The 17,126-nt window shown below is 33.6% G+C and overlaps 1 pseudogene; it reads right to left on the minus strand.

Annotated features, from left to right (window-relative positions):
- Nucleotides 1-17,126, minus strand: part of LOC138125998 (probable G-protein coupled receptor No18) — a 94,995-nt pseudogene that overhangs the window by 6,019 nt on the left and 71,850 nt on the right.

Raw genomic sequence — 17,126 nt, forward strand, 5'->3', positions numbered from 1 at the left:
CTTTTTATTTAATTCACTTATGAACTGTAAAAAAGAGTTGAGTTTAGCGGCCAATCCTGTTTGATTCTTAGTTTAAACTTTTACTCCTTTCCATTTTAACTGCATTACGAATATATCAGGTGTGTCAAAAAGGACGGACACCAAAGAAGGTACAAAATTTAGGGTAATCATCGAATATGAAGAATTTTTCTGTTACTTTTGACTTTCCGTTAACGCGCAAGGGCTTTTGGAAGTTACAACTAAACTACCTGTTAGAAAAATAATCCTGTTATTGATGTGGGAACACAATTATACTACGTGTCAACTTTCAAAGGTGCCATCAACAGATGTCCAAAAATTCCTTTTACGAATATGTACTATCCTGGGTAGGTCAAATCCTGAAACTTGTTTTGTAGGATCCTCAACTGAAAATATGCGGTCGCGATCAATAAATTTTGGGCCCTAGTGTCATCGTGCTGTCATACCTTCTAAAACGAGCTTATAGTTATTTAATGGGTTTAAAATACGACCGAGGTACTATGCCAGCAAATAAATTTCGGACATCAGTTTCATGTCATTGTCATTAGATGTAAAACACTCTTTAAATATTAATAACCCTATTTTTCACAGTTGTCACTTTGACACAGTGAATAGTGCTTTTTGGTACCTATACCTAACATTTCTTGAACCTGCCTGCATGATCTACCAGTAATATCTCTCATCTGGATGAGATATATTACTCTAGATTTGTTAAATTCATTTTCAAATTCACTCAATCTGACGTTACTTTGACGTATTGAGAAAATAATTTTAATATACCAGAAATTATGACAATAAAGCCTAGACTACATTTCATTTTTCAAAATGACAGCAAATTTGATGTCCGAAATTTATTCGCTGGCATAGTATTTTAAAGGATGTGAGTGTAACAAAAAAACTTTTTACACGTATGTCTTAGAACATTTAATCTACGATCCTGAGATCATCGCACAGTTTTCAACATAAATTTGTATAAAATAATTATTATTGATTCAATATTTTATGAATAACCAAAGTCGTTTGAGAACCACGTCGTTTAGCAACCTACTTCTAAACAATGTTTCCAACAAATTGTGTTGTATTCTGACATTCTGTAAAAGCGTGTACTAAAAGTTTTATAGCACGATTCCGTCAGTTCACTAAACGTCAACTTTGACAACGATTTTTAGTGCAAAAAGTGCCTACTTTCTACACGATCGTAGATAAATATGTAACTATAATAACCTTAATTTTGATTGTTGTGTCAGTTTTGAAAATGTGTCAGATTTACCGACAAAACATTCAAGAAGTTTTAAAAATCAGACAAATGGACTAGAACGAGGTTTAATTAATAAAAAATAGAAAATAAATAAATAAAAACTATAAACTTAATATTTTGTCTCGTTCATATTGACAAATTATAAATTCATTTAACAGCAATTTCATCATTCACGTGTGACAATTTGAATAAAGCATGAGTATTTTTTTTATATGACAGAAAAATGATGTCCAAAATGTAATGATCGCAATAGTACTCTATATTAATAACACTATCCCACCTCCACCCGGCGGCACGGCAATTTTGCCGGAGTACATACACTATTACGGATATTACTATCAAGTAATAGTGCAGTGCTTATCAACATAATTACCGGCGTCTCGCCTCCGCATTTTGACTTTGTTGTGTATTATGTTCTGTGTCAATGTTAAGGAACTTCCTCACGATGTGACATGAGTATAATAATATACCTTTTTGAATTTCAACTACCAATGTGTTATCTAAATCCAGAATTTTTAAATTTTTATAAAGAGATTGCGGTGCTATTCCCGTTGCTGAAATTACAAGTGGTAAAATCGAAATTTTTTCTAAACACCAAAGATTTCTCATAGCAACGGACAGCTCTAAATATTTATTAATTTTTGTGTTATATGTCTGTGTTATATTATGTGAATTTGGAACAGCTATATCTAAAAGATATGCTTGCTTTTGTTGTTTATTTAAAATTATAATGTCTGGTCTGTTATGCTTAATATGAATGTCAGTTAAAATTGTTCTATCAAAATATAACTTGTAACTGTCTAATAATAATAATAATAATTATAATTATTAATATTTTTGTAATCTTGTTGGGTAAATGTCGAACCTTTTTTTACTGCATCAAAAGACACAAAAAGTTTTGGTTTTCTATTTTGTTTTAAAAGTGTGACGGTAAATCAAATAGGTGTTTCTTTTTGTTTTTGTTTTAACTCGACAGTCATTCCGTTATTTATTGATAAATTAATTATAATCTCATTCAGAAATTCCTGTGATCATATAATCTAATCTAGGCTAAAGTGTACTGAAAATAAACTAAAGAACATTTACCATGCACCACTTATTTGGCGAAAGTACCTGGTACATCGCACATTCGGATCATCACATTCTGACGATACTCTATCGATGTCTGACTCTTCTTTAACGCTGATGACGAGTTTCTGACTTTTCTGGAAAAAATAATATTGTGTGACATTAAATATAAAACAGATAATTACATTTTCCAGATGATTCGTTGCTTTGTGGATGAAATAAGTTTATACTGAGTATTAAGAGGGTTACATTGTTGCAGTGACCTGTGGTCCAATCCTGGTCGCTATAGAAGCATCGTAAAAGACATTTCCGTGGTAATATTATCCACAATTTAATAAAATCCTGTTCGCAGACCACGATAACAACATCATATGTTCGAGATCTGGCCAATGGCTTTCATAAATATATTTAACGTTTACAATTTGAAGTTTTACAACTTGTACGGCTTCAGGGGTGTAGCTGGAAATTTCATTCCGTAGATGTACTTAATAGACACGTACGCGTTTCAAATTGGGAACGTTTTCTCTAAAATTACACATGAAATGCTTGCAACTTAACACAAAATGCTACAGTCGAAAAATGAAATGATCATTTAGTCTACAATAATTAAAACTTAAATTGGCAGAAACGAAAAGTATTTTCTAAAAGTAAAAGGAAATGATAAGTACACTACCATAGTAAGCCAGTAAAACCACCCACGCCAGATATTAAAAATAGTGTATAATAAAAACGGCAATAAATCTTCAAGTTTATGACGTATCTAGGGATGTAAAATAATCTTTGCGCTTTTATCAGACCATTATATTCGTGAATACTGAAGCAAGAAAAAAATTTACTTGAGGCTCATCTTTTGTTCGTTATGTCCCTGTTATTGTTGCAGATGGTTTAAATTGCTCAAATGTACGTATCGGTTGACAGGTCTGTACAGTTGCGGAATTAAAATTTCGGGCACTATTTTTCTGTCACTTCAACAAAATCTTTGTAAAGCACCTTCTACTGTCATCATGACTGACATTCAAAAATTAAACTTTTCTGTGTCAGTCACCCAATCAATTTTGAATTTTGAGATTTCAGTTAGTTGCACTGAGTGTAATTAAATCATCGCTTTGATATGTTGCCTACCCGTTATTATGCCACAAATGACAATTTTTGAATGCCAAAAAGACAAAAACATGACAAGAGTAAAAAATAAGGTTATTAACGTAAAGGTTGTTTTAGAGTTTATATCATGACATTGACAATAGTGCCCGAAATTTTAATTCCCCAACTGTACAAACTCGTTAGGACTTTTATAGTTTTACTTACCCTAGAATGGGTGTCGATGTGTGCGAGTTGGTCGTGTCTTTGCGCTACAACGCAGGATATCCTCACATAAACGTAAAGCATGACCATCATTGGTATAAAAAAAGAACCCATGGCTGAAAAAATCACGTAACCCGTATTCTTATTGTATCTGCAGTTCTTTTCATTGTGTCTTCCAGGTTCGTACCTGAAAATAAAACAGAAAACATCTATAAATTGGATATTCATTAATTATGTTTATTCAGTCGAACAATAAGCAGTCTTTCCCTGTTGAAATGCTTTTAGGAGGATTAGAGGGGTTATAAAATCTCAGCTTCAGTATTGTTTTGATACTGAAGTGGTTCGCTCTCTACTTATTATTAGAATTTATGACGTAGTAAAAGTACTTCCAAGCGAGGGTGTTGTCTTGAAAGAAATACTTTATTTTTACCTTTTATTTTATTATATTTTTGATGCGGTTGTAATAAAGTGGATTTTTTTATTATAAAAAGGACACATAAAAACAGCAATAGTGTTTTCTCAGATTTACACAAACGAGGACGGAAAACGTTCGGATTACCGAAAATAATAACATAAATGGGGAAATCACGAGTCTACTTTTTTATTTCGTCCTTTTTACACCATTCTTCACACTTCAATTTAAGATTTTTTTTTACGTTGAACGTCTTAGTTATTATTATCATTTCATTTCTAAATAACGAATTTGGCAGAATTATTTCATTGCTATATAATTAACACTCGCCTGATATCATAAAAATCAATTCAATGTGAGCAGTTATTTCACATTTTTGTTTCTACTAAGAAGTAGGCGGCATAAAATTTCTGTTTTTATGCTGGAAATGTATATTGTCTTTTAAATTGCCAATTATATTTTAGCTGGGAAAAGCTTACAATACTTCTGTATTTTATGGACATTATTTTTCATTATAAAATTTTGTTAGACAAATACGCTCGCTAATAGTAATTTATTATACGAGTTTTATAAGGCACCATTTTGTCGCACGCGTTTTTTTTAAAGCAAACAAGTGCAACAAAATGGTTTATAAAACGAGTGTAATACAATATTTTTTCTGGTAACTACCTAGATGAACAATTGCAAGTTTTGAATTTAAAGTGTCGTGAAGTGCAGTAGCAACTACTCACTGTGAGTCGCTACCAACATTAAAAATTTAAGTAAATGTTCCTGAAACCAGTATCGAAAAGAACTCCTTTTGAGTGTTACACTACTTTTGACTGTGTTAAAGGTGCAAAATAGAAAAAAATATTACGCAAGTAAACATAGACGTACTGAAATTTGTCTTTTGTTTTCGTACTTGAATTTTGAAAGATTTTTATATTATAAAAACATAAAAAGATGAAAAGATTTTAGGAGCTTTTTAATCATAAAATGTTATTTTCATAAGCTGTATTATTCTTTAAAAACCAGAAAAAACAACCAATGTTTATGTTTGTTTTGTTAATGGATTTTTTTTTTCAGAAAAATGTAATTAAGGAGAATAATTGAAATTGTATAATGTAACCATATTCCAATTAAAAAGATTAATAATCTTGTTTCATTTTTGCTTATTTGGGGTTAAATTTGTGCGGTACAAAAAAGCGATATTAGTCAACTAATAGAAGCTATAAAACAGACAGTGTTTCCACTTTAACTCTTATCTACAATTTTGCTGCTACTAATGTTTGTAAAGTACACTGGCGGCAGAAATAAATAGATCATGCAAACCTTCGCCATATTTTTGTCATTTTTTTCTTTTCTAGATTTTTCTCTGTTTAATGGTTAGCGTGTTCATAATAAAATAAACATAACATTGTTACATTAATCTCAACTTTCGTGAGGTGGATACTGCATATTATTCTAATCTGATACGAGTTTTTTAATCTGCAGCATCCCATATTTTCGAAGTTAATTTATGAAAATACTTTCTCTCAAAAAACAGTCGGCACAACTTTTTCTGCAGACAATTTAATTCATACACTAAAAATTCCATAAGCAGCGGTGTTTTTGTCACTATGACAGCGAAAAAAGTTTGCCCTAACTTTTCCAGCGACAAAACGGAACCTAACTTTTGAAAGCGTCTGATTCTAGTAGGTCTGCATCATAGTGATTTACGTATTCATTAAATTGTCTTACCGAATTACACTCAAGCTTTTTTTTGGGTTGAAGTAAACTTGACATTTATAATTCGAGTTTTGTTATCTGGTAATTGAACTCAAAAAACTGCCAGAAATTTTTTTTTTTCAGAGGCAGTTTTTTTCGTTATATTGCCAGGCAACAAAATTCTCATTGAAATGTCAAGTTTACTTCGACAAAAAAAAAGCTCTCGTGTAATTATAAGTGAAAACATAGAACGGAATTTTCATTGACATCAATAAATCTTTAAAGAAATCCATCCGAATCCTGATGTCATAAATTATAACAGTTCTGGAACGTCCAGGGCCTCGTGCATGCAGATTGTTTGTTAAATTGTTATATAGAAACAAGCCTGATACTTTTGTTAGATCCTCGTACAACGTCTTCTATGTCAACGAGGATAAATGATGACCCTCATGTTAATAAAAAATATATTTTCCGTTGACCGCTTGTTAATTTCAATATTAATGAATTCTTTTGTCTAAATTATAGTGTATTAATGGACCTCATTAATACACTATTTTTCATTAATCAACGATTTTTGCGATTTTGACGTTTTGATAAAATTTTGATGTATAAACAACCTCGAACATGCATTGTTTGCACTTACCAACACTGCAGCAGGTAGTGCAGCAGGGTTTTCTATATTTTATAGCTCCATAACTGCACAATTACAAATTCACTTTTGCAAAAACCGACATTTTTGGTTATAATACGCATGTCATATTTTTCAAAGGTAACTAGGTTTCCGTAGCAATCGTGATTTTTACGTGAAATTGAATGTGAATGGAGTTGACGTCTTCTGACACTCTTTGTGGAAAAGTGAATAGAAAGTGTTGAAAAATTTAAAAATGGCCTACCCTGAGGACAACAAAAGAAGAAGGTATTTATAAGGTCTCATCTTTATAGAAAAAGATGAAATTGGTTTTGATTTGGCTTTAATTTCAAAATTTGTCACCAAAAAAAAAAGTTTGCGGTCAACGAAAAAATTTTGTAATCAACTCTTTTGTTAATGGGCGATTCATAATCTCAACTATTAAAGCCACTCACTCGCTACACTCGTTCGTGCTTTAAACAGTTTCGATTATTAATCGCCTTCATTAACAAACTAGTTTATTAAATAACTATTAAGAAATATGTTCGAACAAGTTTCATTAAGTACTGTCGCGAGCAATAAATTTTGGTCGTCAAAGTCATTTGAAAATTTGGTTAGATTGTCACAAATTTAAAACAATTCCCTGCCTAATTATGCCCATGTCAACAAAGTCTCAAAAAAATGAGAAAAAAATGACAATTAATGTCATACCTACAACATGATGATAGGTTATGATATATACGACCGTTTTACAATGGAGCATTTTCGATTGCCTCAAAGACTGACTTTGACGACCAAAATTTATTGCTCGCGACTGTACCTATTGTACCTGTACAGGGTGATTTTGAAAGTTGGGCAGATATTTTAATGACGAGCTACTGGCTTCATGTAGAACTCGGAAAAAATGTTTAAAAAATTCTGTGTTAAAAAATAAAATGACATTTATTTTTTGAGCTACAATTTTTTTTAATTGCTGTTAATCTTCTACGTTGTCAAACAACGTCGTAGGTAAAATTTCGGCACATTTTAAAAATACACCCTGTATATCATATTTTATAAAACGTACACCAATGCGGTAGCGGTTTCCTTGTTTTAAAGCATATTTCCTATAGGTTACTTCGTATTGGCGTACATTTTATAAAACATGACATACAGGGTGTATTTTTAAAATGTGCCGAAATTTTGCCTACGAGATTGTTTGTCAACGTAGAAAACTAAAAGCAATTAAAAAAAATTGTAGCTTAAAAAATAAATGTCATTTTATTTTTTGACAGAATTTTTTAAATATTTTTTCCGAGTTCTACATGAAGCCAGTAGCTCGTGATTAAAATATCTGCACAACTTTCAAAATCACCCTGTATATGTACTATTGGGAGTATAAAAAGTGGGACATCAAATTTCTGACCGTTTAAAAATTTATTTTATACTCCTATTTTCCTTTTCCAAGTGCCCTTTTCTTTTGATAAAGGTAAATTTTGATTTGGACTTTGCATTAAATAAATATTCACTACGTGCTTATTAGGCATTCGCGATCTTTTTGGGACCGAAACAATTTAATTTAAAAAAGACAAACCAGATTTAAGAGATCCGGCAACAATGTACCTATTCAGAAAATATAACCCTAAACTGAAAACAACCTAACCTAACACAAAAAGTGTCAGTTTCCTTTAGGGAATTTAGTTATCACCGAGATACTGCCAATAAAATCACTAGATGGTCATAGCCAACTCGGTTCCAAAAAGATCGTGAATGCCTTATACCGGGTGATTTTAAATGAATGTGACTTTTTTTCATAGGTTGGTAATATTATTGTTGGTTATTCTGCTTTTTAATGTGATAGTACTTGATAGTTGACATAAACATAGGCATCCTCGCCTATTTGACACAATTTATTAATACATAAAATGTCAAAATGACGTTCGCACGCCAATGTGTTGATTAAGGTAAAGTGCGTCTATCGATATTTTGAAACGACTTTTTAAACACTAGTTAACATTTTGGGTCGTTTATGATGGTCTCATTACTAGGGGATTATTTATCTACCCTGTAACAAAAACTCTCGATGGTACCTGCGGATTATTGAGGATCGGTTACTCACCACTTTTACGACAATCTTTGTTAGCGGGCAATAAACCACTAAAGGAAGCAAAAGGTCGTTTTAAAATATGGATAGACGCACTTTATCAAGTTTGCCAAAATAATTTATGAAAAATGTTCCCAAATTAAGAAAAAAAGTCACAATCATTTAAAATCACCCGGTACTTATACTCATTCTTGCACCCTATCTACAATACTTAATATCAACGTCAATCAATTCAAAGTAAGGTTAGCCGGTTAGCAACAGATAATGGTCATTTCACTCATTTCACATTAAAAGTCAAGACAGTGATGTCCGATTTTTTTTGCTCCTAATAGTACCTATATGTATGCTTACGTAGGCTGCAGAAAAAGCTACTGTAGTGTAATAAAATAACACTAATAACGCAAACTATTTTTCTCAAAAAACATTTTTATGTTTTTGTATTGATACATATAATGTATTCCAACTTTAAAAAAACGATGCTTGGCCATGACAATCTGACAGATTTCATCCTGTATATCTGAATAAAAGTTTGGTTAGGAATTTTGAAGGCACAGTGTTGCCATACTTATGTCCCGCTTTTTTGCGAATCGATTGAAACTGTATTTACAAGAAATTAATAGAGAACCCAGCATTTTTTTATTAAAAATAGCAATTGAAAAAAAAGACAAATCAAAATGTAAACATCTGGTGGAGGCTTTAGTCGTTGAATTAGTTTCAAGAACGCTTGCTTTAGTTTAACAAGCAGAAAACGGATGAGTTCTTCAAAATGGAATCACTTTTTTTAAAAGACATCTACACTTTAACCTCCTCCATTATTGTATCTTCAGAATTATCTTTATCAGTAGATTCCCAATCATCTTCTAATGTTTAGCCTACCAATAATTTCGTTCAGATCTCTTTTAAAAAATGGTTCTACTTTTCTGATTTTCCTCTTTTTGTAGTTCTAGTATCCTCCAGACCCTTTTTTGTAATTATGCAATATATAACAGATCTTTCCACCTATAAAAATAATTATACAGTTCAGGATTTCATCGAATACAAATTCATTGTTCTCACTTTGAAGGTATCCATCAATCTGTTAATAATAATCGCATCATTACTTAGATCGGGCCTATCTCGTTTAAAATGTGTCTAGCCCTTCCACACATTACGTTTTGTCTCGACAAACACAACTTTCGGCATTATGTACTTATAATAAACCCTTTAAATTATTATTTTGTGTTGTCTAATTTAAAATAAATTGGAAAAACGTCAAAATGACATTTATTGATAACTTTATTTACTTTTTGTTTTAGAATCATCTTGCAACATAGCACTTCAAATTTAGTTACAAAAGATTTACAACCAAAATGAAATGAAATATAACTACTACTTTCCTCAGTACTGCCAATTTAACAAAATTAAAGCATGGCAACCTATCGTTTTTTTAAAGATGGAATAGATTATAATTTCGTGTGTTTTTTTAAATTTCACCTCGTAGTAGGCGTTGAAGTGTCGATTGTGAACGCACTATACTGGTTACGGATCACGGATCAGCTGTTTGAATCTGACGTTTTACACGATCGACTATTCAACGCCTGCTAGGAGGTAAAATTAAAACTACACAGCGTCGTATCTATAAAATTAACATTATACAGTCATTATAAATGACTGTACTCGAAGCAAGCCATGCCCATGTTATGAAATTTTTGCCGCCTCACTGTGAACTGTCTTTTTTTTAGTGTCATTTTTTAGGTGAAAAGTGCGGTTATGAGAATTTTATTTCCGTGCCTTAGAGCAAAACTCTATTAAATCCAAAAGTTTCATTTTTCGGTTTGTTTCAAATTTTACGCTCAATCTGCCACTGTAGCTTAAGCGATCTTAGGATTAAATATGCCTAAAATAGCATTCTATGAACAGTATTAAGTGCGCACCGCTCTTGGAGCAAAACCGTTAACAAAAAACTAAAAAAAAAAAACATTTTATTTCGGCTGTAGTGACCTAGTTTAAAATTTAAGTTTAAATTCCCGGTACCGCCAAAGCCAGTCGATTAATAAAGTACCGACAGGATTTGACGTTTACATAAAAGGCAACCGTAACGATTTTTTCGCTTTGGGTACCGCCACAATAGCACGCCAAATGTGAAGGTACTAGCGGCTAGGCTAGGAACTAAGGGATGGGGTTGGCAATCCTGGGAAGAGCGGAAATAGAGCGGGGGTGAAGAGGCGCTCGCGCGCGTAGGTTCAATTCTTTTTGGTTTTTCGAAACGAACACACTGTGCGAAGAGCGATCCATATTTCAAAATTTGTAAGTTAAATCTGAATCAATTACACTACCATCCCGAGTAGATATTTTGTGTCCCGTGAGGGATCCGACGTTTTAATCCACCCCGGGTAATTTATCCCACGTCTGTTGTTTTCTTTTTGGGACCAGGACATTTTGTTGCATGCTGTTTCTTTCCAGAAGCGCCCATTTGTAAATTTTAAGCGTTAACCCTAAGTTTCTCCCGGGAGGTTCATTTTTCAGGCAATCCGTTAATTTCGAAAATTAGCAGCCGTCGTCCGAATCGCGTGCGTCCATTTTGTTTTTCTTTCGCTAACATTTTCTAACGGCACTCAACCCGCCATTTTTTTGTTTAGCATTGCCAGCGATTATCGTATTCGTTATTTATGTTGCAAATGTGGTCGTGATCGTCATCGAAGCGGAGAGGGCCCTACGTTGTGATTTTCTTTTGGCGGAATAGGTTCGGAATGCAAACGATGAGGGTTCAAGTGCCAAGAGGGAAGAGTGCCGCAAAATAAAATACACATGTGAGGGACGTAAAATACCTTTTATTGAAAAATGCCTGTGATAACGTTGATTTTCGGCGAACAAATGAAATGAAACCAAAATTAATGGGGGCCAAGTATAAGAAAGTAAAGAAAATTAACTAGCTGAGGTCATAAACAGAACGGGTAAATGACAACAAAAATGACAAGTTAAAGGTTGCAAAAAAAAACACAAGTAACAAATTTATAATGCAGTTATCACAGACAGGGACGGATAAAAACCCTCTCCAAAACCGTATCCCAGGTATTACTCATATTTTACAATTAGTTATGACAATTCCAAGTAACTACGCGGTCAAGGTACGCCGACAGGAGCTTAGAGCTGGAAGTAACAAAATCTCGCCCGCGAGCGGACTCAGAAGAATAATCTGAATCGGCTTGAGATCAGCGACGTTTCTAGTTCTAGAAAGAGTGACAGAAGCGTTCGGGGCTGTACGATGAGCATTCCAGAGCCGCATCGAGCAAGGCTTAGGTCCGCCTTCCCCAACCAACCGTTTACTGACAAATCACGAGGTCCCTAGAACCGCGACGGAGCTTCGCGTCAACATTCCAGAGCCGCATCGAGCAGGGCTTAGGTCCGCCTCCGCTAACGGCCCTAATTAACCGTGGCCTCCACAGAAATGTACTAGATAACCCCACGACTTCCTGAATGTCACCTAACTCCCATAGTGTCGCACTTACAACATTTTAACTTTAACTCATCCGAAATCTAGCGATGCTTAGCAACAACACAAAGAAAACCCAAGTTTAATTCAATAGAACAAAGCGTAACATTAAACGATGATAAAATTCAACAAAACAAAGTGCAACATTAAACAATGATAAAATAAAACAACACAAAGCGCAACATTAAACAATGATCAAATAAAAGAGAAAAAAGCGCAAAGTTAAATAACGATAAAATAAAACCGCTTTAAATGGCACAAATATCAGTTTGTTTCAGTTTGCGCGGGTTCGAATATTTGGCGGAAAGTAATATATTCAGATCATTACACGGCTCTTCTGTAAAATTTATGTTTTGTGACTCAGTTCTGTTCTAGGGTATGGATTTATTTCTTTCTAAATTAATGATTGAATCTAAGAATATTGAGTTGTTTTGCAACCAACTTAACTCCTGTGTGTGAACTGTGTGTATTCGCTTATTCATCATTTTTTATATGGATCGGCAACCATAAATTTTACATTCAGCTTTTACGCCAATTTGGACTACAATCATTTATAGTGATAGTGACCTGTAGTATTATGATATTAATAAATATGTGATAATAATAATAACTATTATTAAAATATTCACCCTGAGACGGAGGGTTTTATATTTCCAATACAAGATCGTGTTATAAATACAAGAAATTATAAAAAACACATATGCGGTTTGCAATCGATAATTGATAAATGTAGGATTTGCGGAACTGAAGGGGAAACAATTGAACACATAATTTCTTCTTGCACCGTTTTGGCTCAAAGCGAATATAAGAAACGTCATGATATATTCGCTAAAATTATACACATGAATTTAGCTGTTAAATTCAATTTATTAAAGAATACACAATCACATTATAGTTATACACCAGAAAGTTGTTTGGAAAATGATAATTATAAATTATATTTTGATCGAACAATTTTAATTGACATTCATATTAAGCATAACAGACCAGACATTATTATCTATACAGTGCCTTTTTTTTAACGCTGGCCATAGGGATTTACATGCTAAAAAGTTTAGGGTGTGTTAATGAGCTTTTTAGTACGAATTTTTAAGTGAAATTTGGTAGGATATTAGATTAGTATTTTATAAATCAATTTCAGTTCGGCCCATCGCACAAAACAAAATAATCACGGAGTTAGAGCAAAAATAAGTTTATTAAATTTACTACGTGGCTTGCCAAGTAGGCTGACGTACCTAATGTAAACTCAACAAGCGTCAAACAGTAATAATTTTCAATGGACACCTTTTCAAATAAAGAAATGATTGAATGGGAGAGATTTTGAAAAATGGGCAATTTTATTTCATAAACATAAAACATAGGACATTATAATTACATCAAAATAAATAAAATTCTACTTCAACAATTTTAAACTATGTAATTTAATTATTTTTGAATTTTCATTTCATAAATTGTTCAAACTGTCTTCCATAGGCTGTAAGACACTAAACTAACCAAGACGATCATAAAAATTTTGTAACTGTCTAACAATTATAAAACCTTCTGGGCAAGAAATAATGTAATAAATTAAAAGTAGTTTTTTTTAATTAATTCCGTAATTATTTTATTCTTTAGTATAAAATAAACTTAAATTGATGTATAAAATATTAATCTAATATTCTGCAAAATTTGACTTAAAAATTCCTGCTAAAAAGCTTATTAACACGATCCAAAGTTTTTGTCATGTAAATCCCTATGGCCAGCGTTAAAAAAAAGGCACTGTATATATAAAACAAAGTCGGGTTAGTTACGCCATTTATAATTCAAGAACGGCTGGACAGATTTTTATGATCTTTATATTGTTGGATTTGTCTCCTCCCCGATTAGCAGAATAACTATTAAAACATCGAATAACTAACGAAAAAAAATTATGAAGAAAATTCATTTTGAAAGGTTATGTCATCTGTCACAATCTGTCATTGTGCGCGCATCGACAATTTGAACTTAATTGAGATTTAACGTCAGCTGAGTTTTAACACCAAGTGTGATCAATGGTGATCAACAACACGTACTTTTGCATTGTACAGGGTGCGACAACATAACTTCCTTTTTTGAAATGCGCGCTATTCAGACTGTAGGGGTCGTAATGGGACGGGAGTGGTCTCATTCGGAAGCCGTGGTTTTCAAGATTTGTTCCCTATCCCTGTCAGCTGCCATCATGCGTTGGAAGAGTGGAAAGCCTGCGTTTGTCGTCGAGGTCTACTTTTCAAACTGATTTTTTGTGATCGCAACCCTTCCGAAATTGCTTCAATGTTGGGTCGTGTCCCGAACCAGAAATCAATTGTTACATGGGTCACTACGTTCAAACCATGATTTCAGACAAACCGGGAGTGCGACAAGACGAAGAACTGGAGTCTCACCTCAATAAGGGGCAATTTGTAGTAGAGAGCCCGCTCGCCGGATTTGTCCCCTTGCAATTTTGTTTGTGTTTTTTTTTTGAAATCTCGCGTTCATATCAACCATCAAAGGACCCTACAAGGCCAACATCCGTGCAGGAACATACCCGCTGCTATGTCCTGGCTAACGCTAGAAATGGGCTTATTCACTTATTCAGTGTATCGCACCTGTATCTAACTAATAATGCATTTAAGTACGTCAACTGTCTGTAATTATTTAAATGCTACCCCAAGTAATGCTACTTCGCGGGGGAAGCTGTTTTAGGGTTGAACATTTATTGCTGTGCGGCATACCTAACCTCGAAACTATCAAACAAAAACAAATGAACAGTGTGTCGAAACCATCAAACCAACAAACCAGTGGAACAAAATCTTCATCTACAAAATGTTTCCAACAAACACGCATATGCTTAGTAATTCTCTTTCCAATTTTTAATTTAATTTTCCACATTTTCTTCCCGTCAGATGTTGACTGCATCCCAACCAAACTCATTAAAATATTCAATCCGTTTATGGTGATTGTTAATTCCGGATTATTTTTATACAGTGATTTTTTTTTATCAATGAATCATAGAGATTTACATGGTATAAAGTATAAACTTTATTTCGCGTCAATGGTGTTTCTATTGCTAATTTCAAAATTATTTTTCGGACATGAAATAAAGTTTACACCATGTCAATCCCTATGGTTCATTGATAAAAAATTCACTGCATAGTTACAACTCGGGAGACAGCAATTTGCTCTACTACTCATTATACTCTGACTTCTTGCAAATGAATTTACCGAAAAAACTTAATTTTTCAGTACTCATCAATGAATTATCGTAAATTTATGGGAGTTAATTAAGGTACTATATCGTTAATCACATTTGCACATCACGTGACGTGAATATCAATAATCTCCGTCAGAGGGCGTAGTGCTTAGCATTAAATTTAAATAAAGGGTGTTTTTTTAAATTTGGCGTCGAAGTAGGCGTTGGAGAGTCGATTGAGATCGCACCACTCATGTAAAAGCGTAAGATTGAAACAGCTGATCCGCGATCCGTAACCTGTATAGTGCGTTCACAATCGACACTTCAACGCCTACTTCGACGCCAAATTTTAAAAAACACCCGTTATGTGTAAGCATTAAATCATTAAATTTCAATTCATTTTGATTATTCATTTTATCTTAATAAAAAAACTTCATTCAATTCAGCTAATAAGTTAACACAACATTTATTGACTCTGAGGCGGTACGAAGTTCGCCGGGTCAGCTAGTTTTAAATAAACAACAAAAGCAAGCATATCTTTTAGATATAGCTGTTCCAAATTCACATAATATAACACAGACATATAACACAAAAATTAATAAATATTTAGAGCTCTCCGTTGCTATGAGAAATCTTTGGAGTTTAGAAAAAAATTCTATTTTACCACTAATAATTTCAGCAACGGGAATAGTACCGCAATCTCTTTTTAAAAATTCTGGATTTAGGGAACACATTGGTAGTTGAAATTCAAAAAGGTATATTATGATACTCATGTCATATCGTGAGGAAATTCCTTAACATTGACACAGAACATAATACACAACAAAGTCAAAATGCGGAGGCGAGACGCCGGTAATTATGTTGATAAGCACTGCACTATTACTTGATAGTAATATCCGTAATAGTGTATGTACTCCGGCAAAATTGCTGTGCCGCCGGGTGGTGGAGGGTTCAGGTTTATTATTGACGGCGAACAGGCTAGACGCTCAATTACAAGCTGTGCCAAAAAGAAAATGATACACAAAACACAATCACAACACAACAACCATTATACAGAGCGCCCAGAATCCCAGAAATGTGGTAGCAACTTTTACACAAAGTGTCACAAGATGGCACTTTCGAAAGCCAAATTTGTTCAATCCTGCAACATTCAATTTTTGAATTTTCTCAAAAGAATATGTTAAGAAGGTTTTCCGAACAATTTTTACCCCCGATTTGTGGAGATGTTGCTCGAATGGTTCAGTTATGCATTGAGCATAATGGTGGTCAATTTTAACATTTTCCATAAAATTTAAATTTGAATGTTTTACGTTTGACAATTCTTGACATTTATTTATCTCAATTTAGATAGCGGCGTTGCCATGCATAAAAAAGGTCTCTGTAAAAAAGTGTCATCTTGCGGGACCAATCGAAAAACTTGCTACCACATTTCTGGGCGCTCTGTACACAGAGCATCCCAACACCCAAACTACAACCACCGAGTACGCGTTTGAGCTTGAGCAGGATCATCCTGGTTCACAAAGAGCTGGAGAAGCATTCCCTTATTTGCGATATACTCGTACAGAATATACTGCAACAAAACACATCGATGTGGATTTCGACACTCTGATAATTGCACAGCATTCGAGTAATACAGATGACCTGAGCCCGATGTCCGTGTGGCGCTGACCGATGTAGAAAACACTCCTTACCCTAGAACCCGAGCGGCTAACCCTCAAACTGATCCGCTCCAGAACGAGAGGACATTCCTGCAGCCCTCTGAACAATTTGAACAAAAAGCTCACCGAATGCTCCATGCATTATAATTATATCTCTGTAGTATGCTATTAAGTACATTTGATGGAATAAAACAAAAATATTCTACTCTCTTACAAATAAGATATTTACCTTCAGCGATTTGATGGGGATTTGAAAATTGCAAATTATACATTAAGGGCCAGTTTATAGAAAGAGAATCAAATATTTAATTCGAATTAAATTTTAATGCGAGATTCACTCATGAATCCGAAATT

Source organism: Tenebrio molitor, chromosome 3 (genome assembly GCF_963966145.1).
Source record: "Tenebrio molitor chromosome 3, icTenMoli1.1, whole genome shotgun sequence".
NCBI classification, from domain to species: domain Eukaryota; kingdom Metazoa; phylum Arthropoda; class Insecta; order Coleoptera; family Tenebrionidae; genus Tenebrio; species Tenebrio molitor.